The 20,924-nt window shown below is 41.8% G+C and overlaps 1 long non-coding RNA gene across 1 annotated transcript; it reads right to left on the reverse strand.

Moving 5' to 3' along the window:
• Nucleotides 1-18,834: 18,834 nt before the first annotated feature.
• LOC141717142 (uncharacterized) lies at nucleotides 18,835-20,340 on the reverse strand. The gene is made up of 2 exons (XR_012573539.1): nucleotides 20,209-20,340; nucleotides 18,835-19,105 (listed from the first exon to the last, which is right to left on the reverse strand). It is a non-coding gene; the product is annotated as an uncharacterized LOC141717142 (long non-coding RNA).
• Between the last annotated feature and the right edge of the window lie 584 nt (nucleotides 20,341-20,924).

A 20,924-nucleotide genomic window follows, 5' to 3' on the forward strand; every position in this document is an offset into this window, starting at 1 on the left:
GCTTAAGTCCATAAAGTGCTTTATCAAGCCTGTAGACATAATCTGGATGTTTGGTATCTACAAAAGTTGGAGGTTGTTCAACATATACCTCTTCCTCCAATTCTCCATTGAGAAAAGCACTTTTCACATCCATTTGAAAGACAGTAAACTTTTTGTGAGCAGCATAAGCCAAAAATATCCTTATGGCTTCTAACCTAGCAACTGGTGCAAATGTTTCATCATAATCAATTCCCACCTGTTGAGAATATCCTTTTGCAACCAGCCTTGCCTTATTCCTTGTAATTATGCCATCACTGTCAGTTTTGTTTCTGAATACCCACTTTGTACCAACAACAGATCTATTCTTTGGTCTTGGCACTAGGGTCCAGACTTTATTTCTTTCAAATTCATTCAACTCTTCCTGCATTGCTTACACCCAATCAGCATCTTGAAGAGCTTCTTCCACTTTCTTTGGCTCATTCTGAGAGAGAAAAGAATTGTAAAGACACTCATTTGAAGTACCTGTTCTAGTTCTGACACCTGCATCAGGATTTCCAATTATCAAATCAGGTGTATGTGATTTTGTCCACTTCCTTGCAGATGGAAGGTTTTCTCTAGAACTGGATGCTCCCCAATGATCCATGCTATCTTCATTTTCATTTTCTGATGTTCCCCCTGAAACTATGCTCTCTGAGTTGGATTCTTCAGTATTTAGATTTTCAGCACTATCAGAACTTGGCTTATCAGAACTTGACGAATCAGAACTTGAAGAGCCAGATGCATGTTCTGATGTTTCTTGAGATGTGGTAGGATCTTGAGTATGCTCCCCCTGCATAGGTGCATCTTCCTTTAACGTAGTCACCACAGTTTCAATAACATCAGAGTTTAATCCATCAGAGTTTGCAGTATCAGGACTTAGACTGTCAGGATTTTCAGTATCAGAATATGAGTCTTCATTTTCAAATCTCAGCTGATCATGGTCAATGAAATCTTTAAGACCAGTGATCTTCTTGTCATCAAAAGAGACATTGATAGATTCCATGACCACTTTTGTTCTCAAATTATAGACTCTGAAGGCTTTTGTGGAAAGTGGATATCCAACAAAGATTCCTTCATCAGCTTTTAGATCAAACTTTGATAGCTGTTCAGGATGAGTCTTGAGAACAAAACACTTGCATCCAAATACATGAAAATATTTCAGATTTGGCTTCTTTTTCTTCACCATCTCATATGGTATTTTTCCATGCTTGTTAATGAGTGTTGCATTTTGAGTAAAACAAGCAGTCTGCACAGCTTCAGCCCAGAAATAGGTTGGAAGCTTTGCTTCTTCAAGAATTGTACGTGCAGCTTCAATGAGAGTTCTATTCTTCCTTTCAACAACTCCATTTTGCTGTGGAGTTCCAGGAGCAGAAAATTCCTGCTTAATTCCATAGTTTTTGCAGAACTCTTCCATTATCAAATTCTTGAACTCAGTGCCATTATCACTCCTTATGGTTTTCACAGAATCTTTGACCAATTTATCCAGATGTTTGACATGATCAATATAGATATATGCTGTTTCATTTTTTGTGTGCAAGAAATACACTATCAAACTTTGAATCAGAATTTACACTAGAAGGAACAATGGAAACTTTCTTCAAAGAAGGTTTTATTTGATAATAATCATAGTACAAACTATGATATTCCTTACAAGTATAAATGGAATGCCATAAACTACCACAATGAAAACAAGGATTTTGTGGTTTGTATCTAACAGACTGACTCTTAACTCCTGATTTTGAAGGTAAGGAGTTAATATTCTTATTCTTCCTGCAAAAAGAAGCCAGATGGTTAGAACTTCCACAGTTATGACATGTTTTCCTAGGAGCATCAGGAACAGGTTTATAATCATTGCTTTTATTCACACCTTCCTTTCCATTCCTATTTTTCCTAGGTGATTTTACCTTGTTTGCATTCTTGACATCTTTCAGCTTATGCTTAAGCTGCTTCTTTGTCATTAAGCCTATGTTCACTTCAGCTGTCTTTTCCTGTTTTAGTTTGTCAGAAGTTAATTCCTCTTTAACTTATGATTTCTCATTTTCAGACTTTACAGTTACAAACTTAACAGGTTTAAACTTTGGCTTTTGCTTAACAACAGACTTCATTTCTTCAGTTCCTTTATCATTCTTATCTTCTCCATAACCTAAGCCCTCTTTCCAGTTTCCACTACTTAGCAAATTTTGAGTTGTTTTGCCAGAGTTAGTCCAAGTCATGATAATCTCTCTTTCCTTTTCTAACTCAGTTTTTAGAGATTCATTTAATTTTAGCACTTCATTCCTAACATAAAAGCATCATCTCTATCCTTCTGAGTTTGATGGAACATGACTAACTCTTTTTCTAAGAAATCATTCCTTTTCTTAAATGCAAGATCTTCAGAAGTTAATCTTTCACATGTTAAAGTTTGATCTCTATAGCTAACAAACATGGTTTTAAGATATCTTCTCAACTCATTAATATCATCAGTATGAAAAGCATAAGTAGTCTGAGGTACCTTTATTTCAGCAGCTTCAGAACTGCTCTCAACACTTTCTTTATCAGCATTTGCCATCAATGCATAGTTCTCCTCACTTTCAGAGTCTGAGGTGTCTGTCCAGCTTTTCTGCTTTGTGACAAGAGCCTTGCCTTTGTCACCCTTTACCTTCTTGTAGTCAGGAGATATGTGGCCTTTCTCACCACAGTTATAGCATTTAACATTGATGTAATCTCCTCTGTCAGACTTTCCTCCTCTGCCTTCAGATCTTCTGAAATTCTTCTTATCAGAACTTATGCTTTTCCTGGAAAACTTCTTTCCCTTCCTGAACTTCCTGTATGCAATCTTTGTGATTCCTTTCACCATAAGAGCACACAGCTTCATCATCTCCTCATCAACATCAGTCTCAGGCAAGCTTTCAGAATCTGAGTCATCATCACTCTCAGAACTTGATGACTCAGTATCAGACTTTATGAAAAGAGCTTTACCCTTGTCTTTCTTTGAGGAAGCTGCTTTGGGGAATTCTTCTTCAGCCTTAAGAGCAACTGTCCTTGACTTTCCTCCTTTCGTCTTGCTTCTTTGTTCCATCTCCAACTCATGAGTCTTGAGCATTCCATAGATTTCGTCAAGAGTTGTTTCATCAAGATTGTAGTTGTCTCTTATTGTCGTTGCCTTCAAATCCCAGCATTCAGGAAGAGCTAACAGGAACTTAAGGTTTGAATCTTCAAGATCATACTCTTTATCAACCAATGACAAATCATTCAAAAGTTTGACAAATCTATCATATAAATCATTTAATGACTCATTAGTCTTTGAGTCAAAGTGTTCATACTCTTGAGTGAGTATTGTCTTCCTGTTCTTCTTAATTGTGTTAGTTCCCTGACACCTTGTTTCCAGAGCATCCCATATCTCCTTAGCAGTCTTGCAGTTGATTACCCTGTTTGACATTACATTATCAATGGCACTATGCAGTAAGTGTCGTACCTTAGCATCCTTAGCAATTGATGCTATGTCCTCAGCAGTATAATCACTCTTCTCCTTTGGTACGGTCTTTACTGCTTCACCTGCAACTGCAATAGCGAGTTTGGTTGGTTTGTGAGGACCTTCCTTGATTCTATCAAGGTATTCTGGATCTGTTGCTTCCAGAAACATGGTCATCCTTACCTTCCATATGGGATATTCAGATGGTCTCAGTATGGGGACTCTGATGGTCTCATACCGACTCTGAATTTGTGTCTTTGGTGGTTCCTCAGTTGTGGTAGGCTTAGTTGGAGTTTCTGTGTCCGACATGATTGTGTTTGGATCTTTAACTGTATGTATGTTAACAGATAGGCTCTGATACCAATTGTTAGGTCACACACACACTGTAGAGGGGGTGAATACAGTGTATAGTACAATCAAATCGAACTTTAAGAACTTAAATAACAGAAAACAAACTTTATTGAAATAATAAACTCTGTTACAGTATGGAACTGTTACCTCTTAGTGATGAACAAATATCACGAGAGCTGCAAGGGTTACAATGAATAATCTTTTCTAATAATGATAACACTTGTAGTGTAAACCCTATGTCTGTGTTTATATACTACACAGTTACAAGATAATCGCTAATTGATATGGAATATAATTCTGCTTCCTAAAATATATCAATCAGATATCTTTTCTTCCAAGTATTCCATTCTTCACAGAATTCCTTCTTCATGCATATCTCTTCTTATGTTTATCTCGATCTTCTTTCCTTTAATCAGCTACTGTCCTTATCTGATTGTCCTTCAGCACTTAAGTTCTGATATCTATCTTCTGATGATTATCTCCTGATAATATAAGTACTGATATCCTTAAAACCTGACTTCCAGTATAAGTACAGATCAACAGTTAAGTACTGATTTATCCTGTTCACGTAAGATTCTGAAAGCTAAACATAAAACATATTAGCCATGACATTATCAAATATATCTAACACTCCCAATAGAACATTTAATTTAAATGATTATTTCTAAGTGAAAGGTTAATTTTAGCAAGAGTTTGAAAAATTACTTTCGTGTCAAAATATTTTTGATAACTACTTGTGGCGGGGCTGCTCCTTCGACGCCGTCCTGGATCCTTCGCCGCTGTAGAGGTGTAGCTGTGGTTGGCTTCCTACAAAACAACACCGGAAGGGGGGTTGGAGTCCCGCGGCGCCTCCGGCGTGAGAGTAAGAACTAGCTTTTTGGGAAGATGAAGATGAATATGAATGCCGGGTGGCTGTGTGTGTATATGAGTGTGAAAGAATGATTAACCCCAAAACCTCACCTTCTTGGGTTATTTATAGCTCAAGGGTAGGGTTTTGGGGTTGGTACCTTTGAATCGTAGCCATTGGTTCTGGGAGCGGGGGGCACCTGGCTGGAGTGGATACTTTACACGTGTCAGCACGGGACTGGTCGAGGAATGTTCTGAGGATCCTCTGACACGTGCCCTGATTATTCCCATGATTGATGTGTGACAATTGTTCCCGTCACGTGCTTGGGCCAACGTCTCACGTGTCGGGGTTTATCAAGGTTCCGCTTGCGGGACTGAGCTGGTCAGGAGTGGTAGTGTGCGGGACTACTCCTTCCAGGAGCTGCGTGGAGTTATGAGCCTGGGAGTAGGCATCCCAGGAGCTGTATGGAGTTAGGAGCTTAGGAGTAGGCCTCCCAGGAGCTGTATGGAGTTAGGAGCTTAGGAGTAGGCCTCCTAGGAGCTGTATGGAGTTAGGAGCTTAGGAGTAGTCGTTCCAGGAGCTGTATGGAGTTGAAAGCCTGGGAGTAGTCCTCCCAGGAGCTATATGGACTATCATGTGCCCCCCACTCCCTTATGCAGATTTTCTGGATGGGGGAGTGAATTTGGGTATGTTTGTAGAACATGAGCTTTTGATTGTTTTGTTAAAAAAACTTGAGCTTTTCTTACCCCCCAGTCCGGAGTTCGTTGAGTTCAGCGAATCAGGACTAAGGTGGTTGTCTTTAGCAGGAGTTGAGTTTTTCTTGCCCCCAGTCCGGAGTGCGTTGAGTTCAGAGAATCAGGACTAAGGTGGTTGTCTTTAGCAGGAGTTGAGTTTTTCTTGCCCCCAGTCCGGAGTGCGTTGAGTTCAGAGAATCAGGACTAAGGTGGTTGTCTTTATCAGGAGTTAAGCTTTTCTTGCCCCCAAGTCCGGAGTTCGTTGAGTTCAGCGAATCAGGACTAAGGTGGTTGTCTTTAGCAGGAGTTGAGCTTTTCTTGCCTCCTAGTCCGGAGTTCGTTGAGTTCAGCGAATCAGGACTAAGGTGGTTGTCTTTAGCAGGAGTTGAGCTTTTCTTGCCCCCGAGTCCGGAGTTCGTTGAGTTCAGCGAATCAGGACTAAGGTGGTTGTCTTTAGCAGGAGTTGAGCTTTTCTTGCCCCCAGTCCGGAGTGCGTTGAGTTCAGCGAATCAGGACTAAGGTGGTTGTATTTAGCCGGAGTTGAGATTTTCTGTCCCCCCAGTCCGGAGTGCGGTGAGTTCAGCGAATCAGGACTAAGGTGGTTGTATTTAGCCGGAGTTGAGCTTTTCTGTCCCCCCAGTCCGGAGTGCGGTGAGTTCAGCGAATCAGGACTAAGGTGGTTGTATTTAGCCGGAGTTGAGCTTTTCTGGCCCCCCAGTCCGGAGTGCGGTGAGTTGAGCGAATCAGGACTAAGGTGGTTGTATTTAGCAGGTTTTGAGCTTTTATGCCCCCCCAGTCCGGAGTGCGGACTTGGAAGTTAAAACGGTTTTGGGGGTTTTCCCCCCAATTATTTGAATTATTACAGCTGTAAGATTTTTGAGAGGCGTGTCTCATCAATACTTATCTTAATTACAGTTTTGATGGACGAACTGGATTATGCCACGTGGCGAGAGTGTTTTGGTTTCACCACGTCTATAAAAGGAGACCCTGCATCTTTTCTTTTGCTTTTTACCTTCTCTAAATTCTTCTTTGCTCTCTTCCTTCACTTCTCAATTCCTTCGAAGTTTTTCTGTCGGGATTTACTTGGTGTTGTGTCGCCGCTGCATGGTCTTCTCCAACCTCTCTGTAATATCTTCATTTGTAAGCTCCTTTTTCTTGCTTTCTTTCCTTCAGTTTATTATTTGATTTTGTTTTGTGTTTATGCTATAGTTTGTATGCTTTCTTTTTCGGTTATTGTTGGATGTTCTTGTATGTATATGTGTATATGTGTGTTTTTGTCTATATTTTGGTGTTTGATTCTGTATTGATATTGTTTCTGGAATTAGGGTTTTCTGTTAGGGTCCGGACTTGGATACTTAGTCCGAACTAGTAGGCTAGGTTTTGGAATTTGCAATTGGTTTGCTTTTATGTGTTTGTGTGTTGTTTGAGTTCGGAGTAATGGGGTAGTTTTGGTTTTTGGTTCGGGGTTTTTTGCAGTCCGGAGCGCCTGTTTAGGGGTGTGCTCTTTGTTGGGTCTCCGGACTCTAGCTTTTAACTTGTGAGGAAAATGAATAATAGGGTAGTCCGGACCATGTAGCTTCAAAGATAAATAAACTGTAGGAGTTTTAGACTAACTTTTGTCACTTGTTTTAGGTTTATGGTCCGGACTAAAGCTCTTGCCAAGGCCTTCATAACTTGTTATCCGGGGCCATCTAGTTTGGATTCTGAGTCTTCTGCTGATTCTGAACGGGTTGAGATGGGGAAGAGGGCTTCCACTTCGGATTCTGAGGCAATAACGAAGCTTACAGTTGCTAAAATATCTTCAAGAAAGGTACCCTGTAGTCCGGAGGGTTTGTGGGTGGAGAATCTTGGTTATTTTGTTACTAAGAGCGAGGAGATAGAAAATAGTTTTTATTTTAGGAGCATTAGGTCCGGATATGCTAGGCAGGAGAATGCTGGCCCGGGGCCCTATGATAGGGATGCTTTTGATAGGAAGTTTGCGAACAGCATAGTGGCTAAGGAGCACTATGAGTTGAAGGATGAGTATTCTGGGCTAGATAATGAAGCCCAGGATTCGGCGGTCCGGGCTGCTTTTCAGTTGGATCGCCGGATTGAGTGGAGGTGGCCGACTCCGGACGAGAGGGCTCATCATAGGCCGGCTGATGGCTTCGTTCCCGTGTGGTTGGAGCATCTCCGGTCTGGATGGAATCCGCACTAGCATTTGTTTCTAAAACATTTGTGCAAATATGTGTACAAGATTTCTCCAATGCAGATAACGCCTAATGGAATAAAGTGGATGACTTGGTTCATTGGCAATCAATTTAAAGTTCAGCCCACGTTCAAGCTGTGGCATCACATCTTTTATTTAGTCCGGTCTAGCCAGTTCCCGTTATACGAGCTTCAGTTCCGGGCTCCGGAGTGTGGATACGGTGGCTCTTATAGGCCCGTTATTCAGCGATCTTCGCTGAAGTTTTGGAATGGGGAGTTGATCATGCTCCGGGGTTTGGACTTGCACTATCTACCCCATATAGCTTCGAAAGGAGTCCGGACTCGCTTCCGCAGGGATGTGCTCCGGGGTGACGCTCTCCGGTTAATTTTTGCATTTTGTGAATGTTTGGGTTTCCAGATGACCCGAGACACCTTTATGAATCATAGAACTCTGCATAGGCTGGGCTGTAAGTAGTTTTCTTTCTTGTCCGGACTTTTTAAATGTTTCTTATATGCTCCCCTTTGTTTTTGCTTCTTGTTTTTTACTTGTGTTTTTTGTTTATTTCCTGCAGGTTTACCACATTATAATCCGGACATGTCGTCCTCCGCTTACAGTGATGCTCTGAAAGGTCTGGGCAAGGCTTTCAAGTTGCCAAAGAAGAATGCTGCTGGTGGCTCCGGATCGAACGCCTCGGTCGAGGAGGGATCACAGACCAATGTCGTCCCCAATCCGGAGCCTGAAGTTCATGTGAACCAATCCACTCCGGAGCATAATGTTGAGTTGGATATGGGTAATGAGTTTGACAATCTTGAGGATCTAGGTCCTATTGGGGAGGTTCCGGGTGCTGATTCTGGGCGGAGGAGGAAGAGGCTCCGGACTTTTGGGTCGAAACCTCCTAGGGCTGAAAACTATGAAGCTGGCTCTGGGTCCGGGGCTGGCAAAGGGAAAGCAGTTGATGTGGATAGTCCGGATGAAGATGGTCCGGGGCTGGAGGAGAAGATGGCTCACTTCATGGCTGGGATTCTGACTCAACCTCAGTGGAGTAAGATGAATGAGTCCAGATTCGATGCCACAATGAAGGAGTGTTCCCGGCTCTGGGGTCAGGTATTTTCTTTCTGTTCTTGTTTCTTGCCTTGATTTGCCTTAGAATATTTTTCTGAGTTTTTCCATTTTTTACAGCTTGGCGGGTATATGGCCGGATCAGCTTCTCTGGCCTACAATGAACTTAAAATCTCCCGGAGTACCATTGCTGATAAGGACTCGGAGATTAGTCAGCTCCGGGACCAGATAATTGTGAAAGACAATTCCCTCTCCGGACTGAATAAACACCTGAATGAGGTAACAATCCGGGCGGAAAATGCTGAAAAGGAGGCTTCCGAATTGAAGTCAGAGTTAGCTGAGCTCCGGAAGCAGATGTCCGTTGTGCGTCCGGAGTCTGAAGTTGTTGCTGAGTTTAAAAGGTCCGAGGAGTACGATAGAGCCCTTGCCAATGCTAGTGCTCCGGAGATAGCTCGCTGCTGGCTGATTGCTGAAAGGCATATCAAGACGAATCCGGAGGCTGATTGGGATAGTTTCGTCTCTGAGTTTATCAAAGCCAAGGAAGATATTGAGCTTGGACTAGGTGAACCGGAGCCGTTCGACGGCCCTTGCCCCAGTTTCCTGCCTCCTAATGCTCCGGAGTCCTGATCTATATTTGATTTGTAAAATTGCTACTGATTTAAGACTTGATAATATTTGGTTCTTGTAATATTTTTTGTACTTTGTTCTGGGCTCGTTTGAGGTCGGTGAATTTGTAATGAATGCTTTCCTTGCTGTTATTTTAGTCTATTTCTGTAGTTGGTTTTTGCCTTAGAATATTTTTCCAAGTATAATTTTGCTGGTTATTCCTGGCTAATCATCTTGTCCGGACTAGTGGCTGCTTTTAGTTAGAAAATTAATTCTAAGTAAAAGTTGGATGCTCTAGTCCTGACTAATGGCTTGTCTGGACTAGTGGTTGCTTTTAGTTAGAAAATTAATTCTAAGTAAAAGTTGGATGCTCTAGTCCTGACTAATAGCTTGTCCGGACTAGTGGTTACTTTTAGTTAGAAAATTAATTCTAAGTAAAATTTGGTTGCTCTAGTCCTGACTGATGGCTCGTCCGGACTAGTGGTTTCTTTTAGTTAGAAAATTAATTCTAAGTAAAATTTGGTTGCTCTAGTCCTGACTGATGGCTCGTCCGGACTAGTGGCTGCTTTTAGTTAGAAAATTAATTCTAAGTAAAATTTGGTTGCTCTAGTCCTGACTGATGGGTTGTCCGGACTAGTGGCTGCTTTTAGTTAGAAAATTAATTCTAAGTAAAAGGTGGTTGCTCTAGTCCTGACTGATGGCTTGCCCGGACTAGTGGTTGTTTTTGAAAAATATGCAAGTTTAAAGAGAAAACTTTTCATTGATCATTCATACAATGTAGAAGGAGAAATATTTTGGTTGCTTGCCATATTGGCTACAAGTTTTTTGGTTGCTTTGTTTGTTTTACTACTGGTAGAATTTCCTTAGCCTTAGTCCATGCCAAGTGTTTGGGACTTCTGAGTCATCCATGTTCAAGAGCTTGTAGGTTCCTGGCCTGAGAACTTCTTTGATCTTGTATGGTCCTTCCCATTTGGGCATTAACTTTCCGGTGTTTGTGGGATCTGATGCTTCAGTGTCTCGAAGGACTAAGTCTCCAACTTGGAAGTTTTTGACTCTCGACTTCTTACTGAAGTGCTCTCTTGTTTTCTCCTTGTATTTTTCCATCCTTTGTACAGCTTGGTCCCGGACCTCATCAATTAGTTCCATGTTTGTTTTGAGTCCTTCTTCGTTTGCTTCTTCTTCAAAGTTTATTGCTCTGTGTGAAGGAGAGCCCACTTCAATAGGCAGCATTGCTTCTGTTCCATAGGCTAGTTTGAATGGAGTTTCTCCTGTGCTTGTCCTTGGGCTTGTCCTGTAGGATCAAAGTACGCTTGGTAGTTCTTCTGGCCACTTACTTTTGCTTTCTTTGAGTCTTTTCTCGATACCTCGGAGCAGGATTCTATTCGTTACTTCTACTTGGCCATTTCCTTGGGGATATGCCACTGATGATTTTTTGTGCTTGATCCCGCGCTCCTGGAGGTAGGACTCGAACTATGATCCAATGAATTGAGGTCCATTGTCTGATACTAGGACTCGTGGTATCCCGAACCTCATCAAAATGTTGTCCATAAACTTTGTGCAGTCTTGTTGATTGATTGTCCTCATTGCGTTTGCTTCAACCCATTTTGTCATGTAGTCAATAGAGACTAGTAGGTACCTGAGGTCTCCTTTTGCTCGAGGGAAGGGTCCCATGATATCAATACCCCAAACAGCGAAGAGGATAGGTGATAGGACTGAGGATGGTATGACTGGGCTTATCCGGCACACATTGCTGAAGAGCTGGCACTCCTTGCACTTCTTGACGTATTGTATTGCATCCTGATGAATTGTTGGCCAGTAGTAGCCTTGTCTTATGATCTTATAAGCTAGGGCTTTTGCAGACATGTGGTCTCCACATATTCCTTCATGCACTTCTGCCAAGCAGTACTTTGCTTCTTCTGAGCCAATGCACTTCAGGATAGGAGATGAGAAGGTCCTGCGGTAGAGTACTCCTTCTTTGAGGAAGAACTTGGCTGCTTTTGCTTTCAATCTTTGAGCTTTTCCTTTATCTTCTGGGAGCTCCCCTTTGTCCAAGTAGTTTATGAAGGGAGTCATCCAATTTTGAGTACTTTCTATTTCCAAGACCTCTCCGGATTCAATGGATGGTTTATGTAGTTCTTCAAAGTAGACTGAGCAGTCCAGATCTGATGAATTCCGGACTAATTTGGATAGGATATCCGCTTCTTCATTTTCTTCTCGGCATATCTGAATGACTTGGTGGCTTGGGATTGAGGCTAAGTAGCTCTGAACCAGTGCCTGGTACTTCGCCAGAGTAGGGTCTTTTGCTATGCATTCTCCATTTGTTTGCTTGACCACTATTTGGGAGTCGCTGTAGATTTTTAAGTCCTGGACCCTTAGAGTCCGGGAGAACTTTAGTCCTGCGATTAACGCCTCATATTCTGCTTGATTGTTTGTTGCTGGGAAGTTGAAGGATATAGCTGTCTGAATCTTGAATCCTTCTGGACTCCTGAGTATGAGTCCGGCTCCTGACCTCTCGGTTGTTGAAGAACCATCTACCTTTAAGGTCTAGGCTCCCGGACTAATTTCCTTTTTTGGCTCCTGATCCGTGTCCATTGGTTGTTGGTCTTCTTTCGGGAAGTTACATTTGATTATGAAATCTGCAAGAGCTTGAGCTTTGATTGCAGTCCTGGGAATGAAGCTTAGGTTGAACTGGCTCAATTCCACAACCCAATTAACAAGTCTTCCCGAGATATCTGGCTTGTGGATTATTTTCCTTAGTGGTTGATTTGTCACTACCCTGATTTCCCTCTCTTGGAAGTAGTGCCTGAGTTTCCTTGAGGTTGTAACCAAAGCGAAGACAAACTTCTCCAATCTTGGGTATCTTATTTCTGCATCTTTTAAGACCTGGCTTACATAGTAGACTGGTTGCTGTGTTCCATTCTCTTCCCTGATTAGGGAAGCTCCTACGGCTTGTGCTCCCGCTGACAAGTATAAGTAGAGAGGCTCTCCTGGCTTAGCTTTAGTTAGGACTGGTGGCTGAGAGAGGTAGTTTTTGATTTCCTCGAATGCTTTCTGGCACTCCGGATTCCAGTTTACCTCTTTCTTGTTGGTTGCTCCTTTGAGTAAATCAAAGAAGGGTAGGCACCTCTCTGCTAGTTTTGAGACAAATCTCCTGAGTGCTGCTAGTGATCCTGCTAGCTTCTGCACATCTTTTTGGGTCCTGGGAGCTTTCATCTCCTGGATTGCTTTTATTTTCTCCGGATTGGCTTCTATGCCTCTGTTGCTGATCATGAATCCTAGGAACTTGCCTGCTCCTACTCCGAAGGTGCATTTCTCCAGGTTTAGCTTGAGTTGGTTCTTTCTTAGATTTTCAAAGCATTCCTTCAGATCTTCCACGTGCCCTGGTATAGTTGTTGATTTGGAAATCATGTCATCGACATAGCACTCTAAATTTCTCCCAATCTGGGACTTGAATATCTTGTTCATGGTTCTTTGGTAAGTGGATCCTGCGCCGAAGGGTAGCATCACATAAGCGTAGACTGCTTTGTGAGTTATGAATGCTGTCTTAGGGATGTCCTTCGGGTTCATCTTTATCTGGTTGTATCCGGAGAAGGCATCCATGAAACTTAGCATTACATGTCCTGAGGTGGCATCTATTAGTTGATCAATGTTTGGAAGAGGATACGGGTCCTTCGGGCATGCATCATTTAGGTCAGTGTAGTCCACACACATTCTCCATTTGCCGTTGGACTTCTTAACCATGACCACATTAGCTAGCCACTCCGGATACTTGATTTCTTTGATGATTCCTGCCTTGAGTAGTTTTTCTACTTCTTCGTCAATGGCTCTTTGCCTCTCCAGAGCAAAGTTTCTTCTCTTCTGTTTTACTGGTTTCCTGTTGGGGTTGACATCCAAGCTGTGCATTGCTATGGACTCATGTAGTCCTGGCATGTCCCTTGGACTCCAGGCAAAAACATCTTTATACTCCCAGAGCAGGGATACTAATCTCTCCTTGAAGGACTCTTCGAGTCCTGACCCAATCCTCACTTTTTTGCTTGAATTGCTTTCATCTACTTCGACTTCTTCTGTGTCGACTGCGGCCTCGATCTTTGCTTGTTCTTTGTTTGAAACCATTTGATGAATTCGGGCCTCAGAGTTCTTCTTCAGATAGATGTTTGCTTGTTCAGGCTCTTTGGTTGCTTGCATGGTAGGACAAGGTTGTTCTAGGACTCGACTTGTCTTGTCCAGTACCATGACTTGGTTGCTTGCCAGTTCCTCTGGACTTGTTTTGCTCGCTTCTTCCCTTATTCGGGGTCGGTGCTTCTTCATGCTTTGTTGCTTGCGAAGGACCGTAGCCTTCCTCTTGTTATCTTGGTGGGTTTCTGCCATAACTAACCCCTGGTTGTAGCATGTTTCAGCAACTCCGTAATCTCCTTTAATTTCCCCAACTCCCGTCGGGGTTGGGAACTTAATCTTGAGATGGGAAATTGAAGTTATTGCTTGCATCATGGTTAGAGCTGATCTGCCAATGATTCCGTTGTATGAAAAAGGAACATTGATCACATAAAATTTGATGACATGAGTCACTTGGTTAGGAGCAGATCCAAAGATGACTGGCAGATACAAGGTTCCTTGGATTGGGACTAAGTTGTGGCCGAAGCCATAGAAAGGGTCTTCTCGACATTCATTTGAGCGGACGTTCCCTAACTGTATTCTATCCACTGTGTGCTTGAAGAGGATATTTACTGAAGAGCCATTGTCTATGAGCATTCTTCTTACTTCATTATCGAAAATGTCTAGAGTGACAACCAAAGCTGCATTGTGATGAGGGTTGACTCCTTCATAGTCCTTGCTGCTGAAGGATATCACCAGGTCTGGGAGTGATTGGATTGAAAGTACTTCTTCGCCGAAGTCCGGGTTCCGGGGTGGGGAGTAGGATCCGCCTAGGACCACATTGACTACATTCTTTCCTTTCTTCTGCGCTTCCCCTCTGCTGTTGTCCCGAACTAAGTACTTGTTCATATTCTCCTTTTTCACTTGGTCCTCAATGAAGTACTTGAGTGATAAGCAATTCTCGGTCTTGTGGCCATGGGTCTCGTGATAATCACACTGCCTATTGTAGGGCCTGCTCTCCGGAGGAGTTTGCATTGGCTTCGGAGGATAATAGAAAGGCTTGTCTTTGACTTCTTTCAAGATTTCCTCCCGGGTCATGTTGAGAGGAGTCCAGTCCGGCTCCTGCTTCGGCTCCCGAGATTGCTTCACAGGTCCTGGGTCGCTGTTCGACTCCTGCTTAGGACCAAGTCTTTAGAAAACCGGGTTTGCTTGTCTTTCTTGGCTTTGGTTGCTTTGCTTGAATTTCTTGTCCTGATGGTAACCCCCTTTCGGTCGGTCATCAATGTTTTTACTCCTAGACCCTCCATTCCGGGTCATTCTCATTGCCTGGAGCACATCTGTTTCCTTAATGAATCTGGCAGCCATGGAATAAGCTGCTGCCAGACTTTGCGGCTCCTTATTGATCAGCTCCACAATATACCTTTCGTTGTGCTCTGGGTCCAGGTTTCTTCTAAAGATGCTTAAAGCTTCCCTCTCATCCAGATTTGAAACTTTATTGATTGCTTCCTGGAACCGGCGCATGTATGCAGAGAGGGACTCATTGTCGTGCTGCCGGATCGTCTCCAGGTGACACATGTGCATTTCGTGCGTTTTGTTCGCCCGAAATCTCCTAAGGAAAGAAGCTCGAAATTCCTTCCAGGAGTGGATGCTGTGGGAGGGGATTCTGCTGAACCATCTCTGGGCACCTCCCTTAAGGGTTGAAGCGAAGAACCTTGATTTCGTCAAGTCATTGTAGTAGTATATCTGCGCTATCTGCTCAAAGTAGTTCAAGTGCTCCTCCGGGTCTCCCAGACCATCAAAGGAGTCAAAGTTGTAATGCTTCAAGTCCCGCTGCCGGGGGATAGCTTCTAGGGAGTGGCTGAAAGGAGTGAGTGTTTCTCCAATCTCCACTCCTGAGTCTCTGTCCATCTTCCTCTGCAATTCATAGATCATGTCTTTTAGGTCCTTCTGCTTCTCTTCTTCTTCATCATCAGAAATCAGCTCCGGAGTAGGGTCTCTCCGGGTTCTCTTGCTCCTAGACTTGGCCAACAACTTATCTTCTTCTAATTGCATTCTCTTCTGGATCTTTAGCTCGAGTTTTGCTTCCTCTTCTTTCCTAATTTGCTCCCGGACTTCTTCCAACTTTCTCTGTTTAGCAGCTTCTGTTTCTTTCTTGCCTTGATCTTTTTTGCTTTTCTTCCCCTTGGCTCCAATGCAGTCGAACACAGACCTCTTTGATTGCTGGGAGTCCCCGGACTCCTCCGGCTCCTCCTCTAGTTCTGCCTCTTCTTAAAGGCGGGTCTGCTCCTGTCTGTATAGTCTGATTGCTTCTGCTAGTTCATCACTTGTGAGGTTAACCATGTGCTCTTCGGCTACCGGGACATTGGTGTACTTGTACTGATTGAGCTCTATGAGGGTCCTGGCATCCCTTGTGTTTACAATTCTCTCCATTACGGGAGTGTGTAGTGGTTGCTCCTGGAATGTTTCTCTCTCGGCTCCTGGGTCAAGAGCCTGGGAGTGGTCCGGCTCCTAGACTCGAGCGCTAGCAGATGGCCTTCCAGAGGTATTCTTTCCTGGTCTTGCCATTTCTCAATAATACCAACAACAAATAACAACAATATGGCACAGAGAATATCGGTCTAAGGTTGCTTTATGAGATTTGCAGAAACTACCCAGAATAACAACAAATACTAACAAATAGCTTCCTGGGAGCAGCTCAAACGATTTTATGGGACTGTTCAACGATGAAGTACAATGCAAATGCTATATTCAAACTAGAACAATAACGATTAAAACTAACGATAGCTCACACAAACATGGCTTAAATCAACAAAATGGGTTCACACAAACGTGGCCTAAAGTAACGAGCACATACAAACGTGGCCGATATACACAACATTCATGCTTACGGAAAAGGTTGGTTGCTTGAGTTCTTACAAGTTTGAATAAATGGACTCTTTGAAGAGTTTGTTGATGAAGGTGAATCCAGGGGCACCGAGACCCAAGGATGTTGAGCCCTCCTTCTAGCGCCAAATGATAACTCCTTGTGGCGGGGCTGCTCCTTCGACGCCGTCCTGGATCCTTCGCCGCTGTAGAGGTGTAGCTGTGGTTGGGTTCCTACAAAACAACACCGGAAGGGGGGTTGGAGTCCCGCGGCGCCTCCGGCGTGAGAGTAAGAACTAGCTTTTTGGGAAGATGAAGATGAATATGAATGCCGGGTGGCTGTGTGTGTATATGAGTGTGAAAGAATGATTAACCCCAAAACCTCACCTTCTTGGGTTATTTATAGCTCAAGGGTAGGGTTTTGGGGTTGGTATCTTTGAATCGTAGCCATTGGTTCTGGGAGCGGGGGGCACCTGACTGGAGTGGATGCTTTACACATGTCAGCGCGGGACTGGTCGAGGAATGTTCTGAGGATCCTCTGACACGTGCCCTGATTATTCCCACGATTGATGTGTGACAGTTGTTCCCGTCACGTGCTTGGGCCAACGTCTCACGTGTCGGGGTTTATCAAGGTTCCGCTTGCGGGACTGAGCTGGTCAGGAGTGGTAGTGTGCAGGACTACTCCTACCAGGAGCTGCGTGGAGTTATGAGCCTGGGAGTAGGCATCCCAGGAGCTGTATGGAGTTAGGAGCTTAGGAGTAGGCCTCCCAGGAGCTGTATGGAGTTAGGAGATTAGGAGTAGGCCTCCCAGGAGCTGTATGAAGTTAGGAGCTTAGGAGTAGTACTCCCAGGAGCTGTATGGAGTTGAAAGCCTGGGAGTAGTCCTCCCGGGAGCTATATGGACTATCAATTTTCAAAAAGATTTTTCTGTGTGTAATAGCCGTGCTGAGGAATATCGATATTCTACAATTTTCTGTTTCTTACTATTGCAAAATCAAATTGACATGAAGATGGGAAAAGGATTTTCACATGTTGATATTCTTTAAAAGCTTCGTGTGTGACATTAATTTCAAAATCTAGTATTTAAAGTGATTTATTCCCTATTTTATTAATTTTCTTATTTTTCGGGATAAATTAACTTTAAAAACTCACAAATAAATCTTTCTCTCCAAAAATCGTTTTCAATCCCAAAGAAATATTTAATCTCTCAAATCATTAATATTTGGCATTACAAATATTAATATCAGTTTTTATAACTTTGCGAAATATTTTCTCTTCGGTCTCTCTAATTGCTTATTTTTTGGAGAAAAATATTTTAATACTTAGAATGCTTTACAAAATTATCAAAATCATGATTCATCATGAATCTCAATATTCTAAGTATTTTGGTTTCAAAAATTAGTCAAGGGTCTACTCGTTTTGACCAAATATCAGTTTTTCCGATTTTCGTATATTTCCTTATTTATCGAAGGAAATTCAATTAAATACTCAAATATACTTCTCTATGCTCCAAACTATTTTATCTTTAAGGGAATATATTTATAATATTTATTCAACTCAAAACTTTTGTCAAAATCCTTTTACAAATCGTTAAAAGAATTTTCGTATTTTATCAAATCCCGTAAAACGGTTTTTATCGTTTTAATTCCGGATAAAATACTTCCACTTACTAGAATGACTTGAAACTTTGGGGATGTTGTTTTTATATGTATAGACATGTTAGGTAAAAGTTCTGTAATTTTTCGAGAATTTTTGTCGGGGTGTGTATTTTCCGATCGTTTGACCCGAGCTTCGATCGAGTGTTTGACCTAGCAAACTTTGACCAAAAATCACCAAACTTCACAGATCCTCAACTCTGAATATTTGGGAATTTATCATATTTTTGGTTGAATTTATTTTTGGTTATATTGCCACTGCACAACCAGAAATAGTGGTTGAAATAAATAAACTTTAATCTTCATTAGTTATCTTTATGCTTTAACCGACCGGTTCCGGGTGAAACAATCCATTTTAAGCAGCCTCATAGTTTGAGTTTCTGAGAATGATATTCAAGAATCATATAATTTCTCACCACCCATATATCATCATCATATCCTAAGTTCTTACAAAACAGGTGTGTCCATTTACTAATAAAAGCCCAAAAAAACAAAAGCATAGAGAAAGAAATGAATAGGGGGCATGAAGAAAACAACCTGAGGGCCATAGATGCTGAGATATGGGTTGCTGCTGCGTTCATCCTTTTCCGCCTGGGGATCACTGATATTGGAAGACCCCATAATTTATTCTTGGGACTATATGTATAGCAGCAGCACTTCTGGTATACAGGAATATGGGTACTTCGTTGTATATAAGTAGGTTTCTGTAAGGGGGTTAGTTTAGTATCAATTTCATGTGGGTTCATGTCCCTGGCATACGTATGCCAAGAACCGGTTAAACAACATACACTTTTCTAGCCGTTGGATACAGCGCTTTTTAATCGCTGGACGGGGAACGGTTAAAAGTCAGGGAACATTTATCAACTCTAAAAGTCAGGGAAAGCATATATACCTCCTTACATCATATACACCGAAATTTTTTGTTTATATTATGTCCTGGTTCATTGGTAACAGTTGATATTGCACAAGTATTATTTAGTGTTAGTTTCATCGCATTTATACTCATCGCATTTATACCAATTTACAATGTGAATGATGTGACTAGAAACATCCATATAGTGGAAAATTTTGGTAGGAACTGAGTCGATGTAAGTTACTTAAAAATGTAAAATAAGCGCCTGACAGTAGCCAACATCAGAATCACGAAATGAATACCCAATACCCAACAAGAACACGTCTAAGAGCTGCATGACCTTCTTTAGTGTCTAACCATGGGTGACCTGGAAATGTTCGTGGCAGGTCCTGCATATCTCAAATAAAACATTTCCAAGTATTAGAATGATAAGTACTAAAAAATTCTATTGTTATCTTGCTTAAAAAATATAATGATACAAGCTTATAAAGGTAAAATAACTTGCAATAAAGTACAGAACACATGATGGAACTATGGAAGTTTACTCTAGCTACATGCATCTCAGAATGATCAGCTGGCCATGCCAATATCAGATAGCTGGCATTCCAAGGCATATAGGTGACTAGCTCGGACAATGACGCTCATGAATATACAGTGTACTTACTTTCAATTTATATGGGGTCATGTATTATTATATAGCATCTACGGCAAAGAAAATTTTATTGACACCGTTTATTTGGTCCAAAACCGAAAGAGTTTAACTAAAATCTGCATAAGAGTATGCCATGTCTAATACAATCTCCATACGTGGGTGCAAGGTAGTGTACATCATACTTCGATACATCAGTACCATGTATCGGCAATAATGCCTGTGCAAATGAATGAAACATCCTTTCCACCTCTTATCCTAGGCAATACCCACATAGCGCACATTTAAGTGTATATGCTGCCCCTAATGACCCCATGTACAAGTACCAGGTAAGTACAGAGGCAAAGCTACTGTACTAAGCTGCATACAGATACACTTAACTTTAAATTACAACAATATACAAATGAAGATCTTGAACAAGTCAATTCCATGCATTTTAAAAGCCTGAAACATCTATATATATATATATTATATATGTGCAAACAATTTTTTGTTCAGATAGTTGCAATCTTAATCTCATAGCGTTAATAATTTCCTTCTGTGTTCTTATTAACAGAATTTCAAATGCTCCATATTGACAGATCCAAATTAAAGCAAAAGTTTCACATGAGTCTATACGATGATTTGATAGTGTCAATATAAGTATATATACAGCTAGATCACTGCTTTCAAAAGTAGCAGTCAATATAAACACATTCCTTCTTCGATTAACAAATCAGAAACAAGCAATTACAATCCATTACCTCAAATTATCATTCATATGCAATATCAAGAGCATCAAAAAAACCAAAACAACAGATCAATCATATATCGAAGAGCAAAAACAATCAAGACACTACTCACATGATCAATCTGCTTAGTGGCAGGTGTAACCTTTCCCCTCCACCGCAACAATCAAATCATTATAATAGCTATTAGGCACAGTAGACTTCTTCTTAGCTGCACCAGACAATGAGAACCACACCTTTGGCCACAAATCCGGAGGAATTCCCTTCCCGATCAACTTCTTCAGCGAAATCGCATTAACCTAAATTCGAAATTCAGGGATGCCTTAATGGTACAATCCTGATGCTGTACCGTAGCTAAAGGAAAGAACCTACGAGTACCGTTTCTCTCAGGTTCATCACAGGGGGAATGTTTAGTACCAACAAAAAACGCCACATACCAACCCATTCTCCATCTCACTGTAGAGCATTATACTAGTATTTTTCCTAATGAAGTCAAAAAACATTCATCAACCATAAAAAGAGAACAGAACAGCTTCTGGGAATGTTGCTCTAACAGATGGCTGATGAGGTAAATCATATTCATCAAAAAATGCAGGATGCACAACAAACTTACAGGCCTTGAAAACATTCTGCACTGGGCCCCATTCACAACTGGATACCTAAAGTATACAGTTGTGACAACAGACTTGACAAACCCATTCACAGGACATCATATGCCCTATGCAGGGCTCTTCATCAGAGTTTGTACATGAATATTGTCCAGAATCTAATGCTTCCAGCAGAAAATAGGGTAATCCGAACACTCCTCTGCTCGAGATATAAAATTCCTAC

Source organism: Apium graveolens, chromosome 4, assembly GCF_009905375.1.
Source record: "Apium graveolens cultivar Ventura chromosome 4, ASM990537v1, whole genome shotgun sequence".
Taxonomy (NCBI): Eukaryota; Viridiplantae; Streptophyta; class Magnoliopsida; order Apiales; family Apiaceae; genus Apium; species Apium graveolens.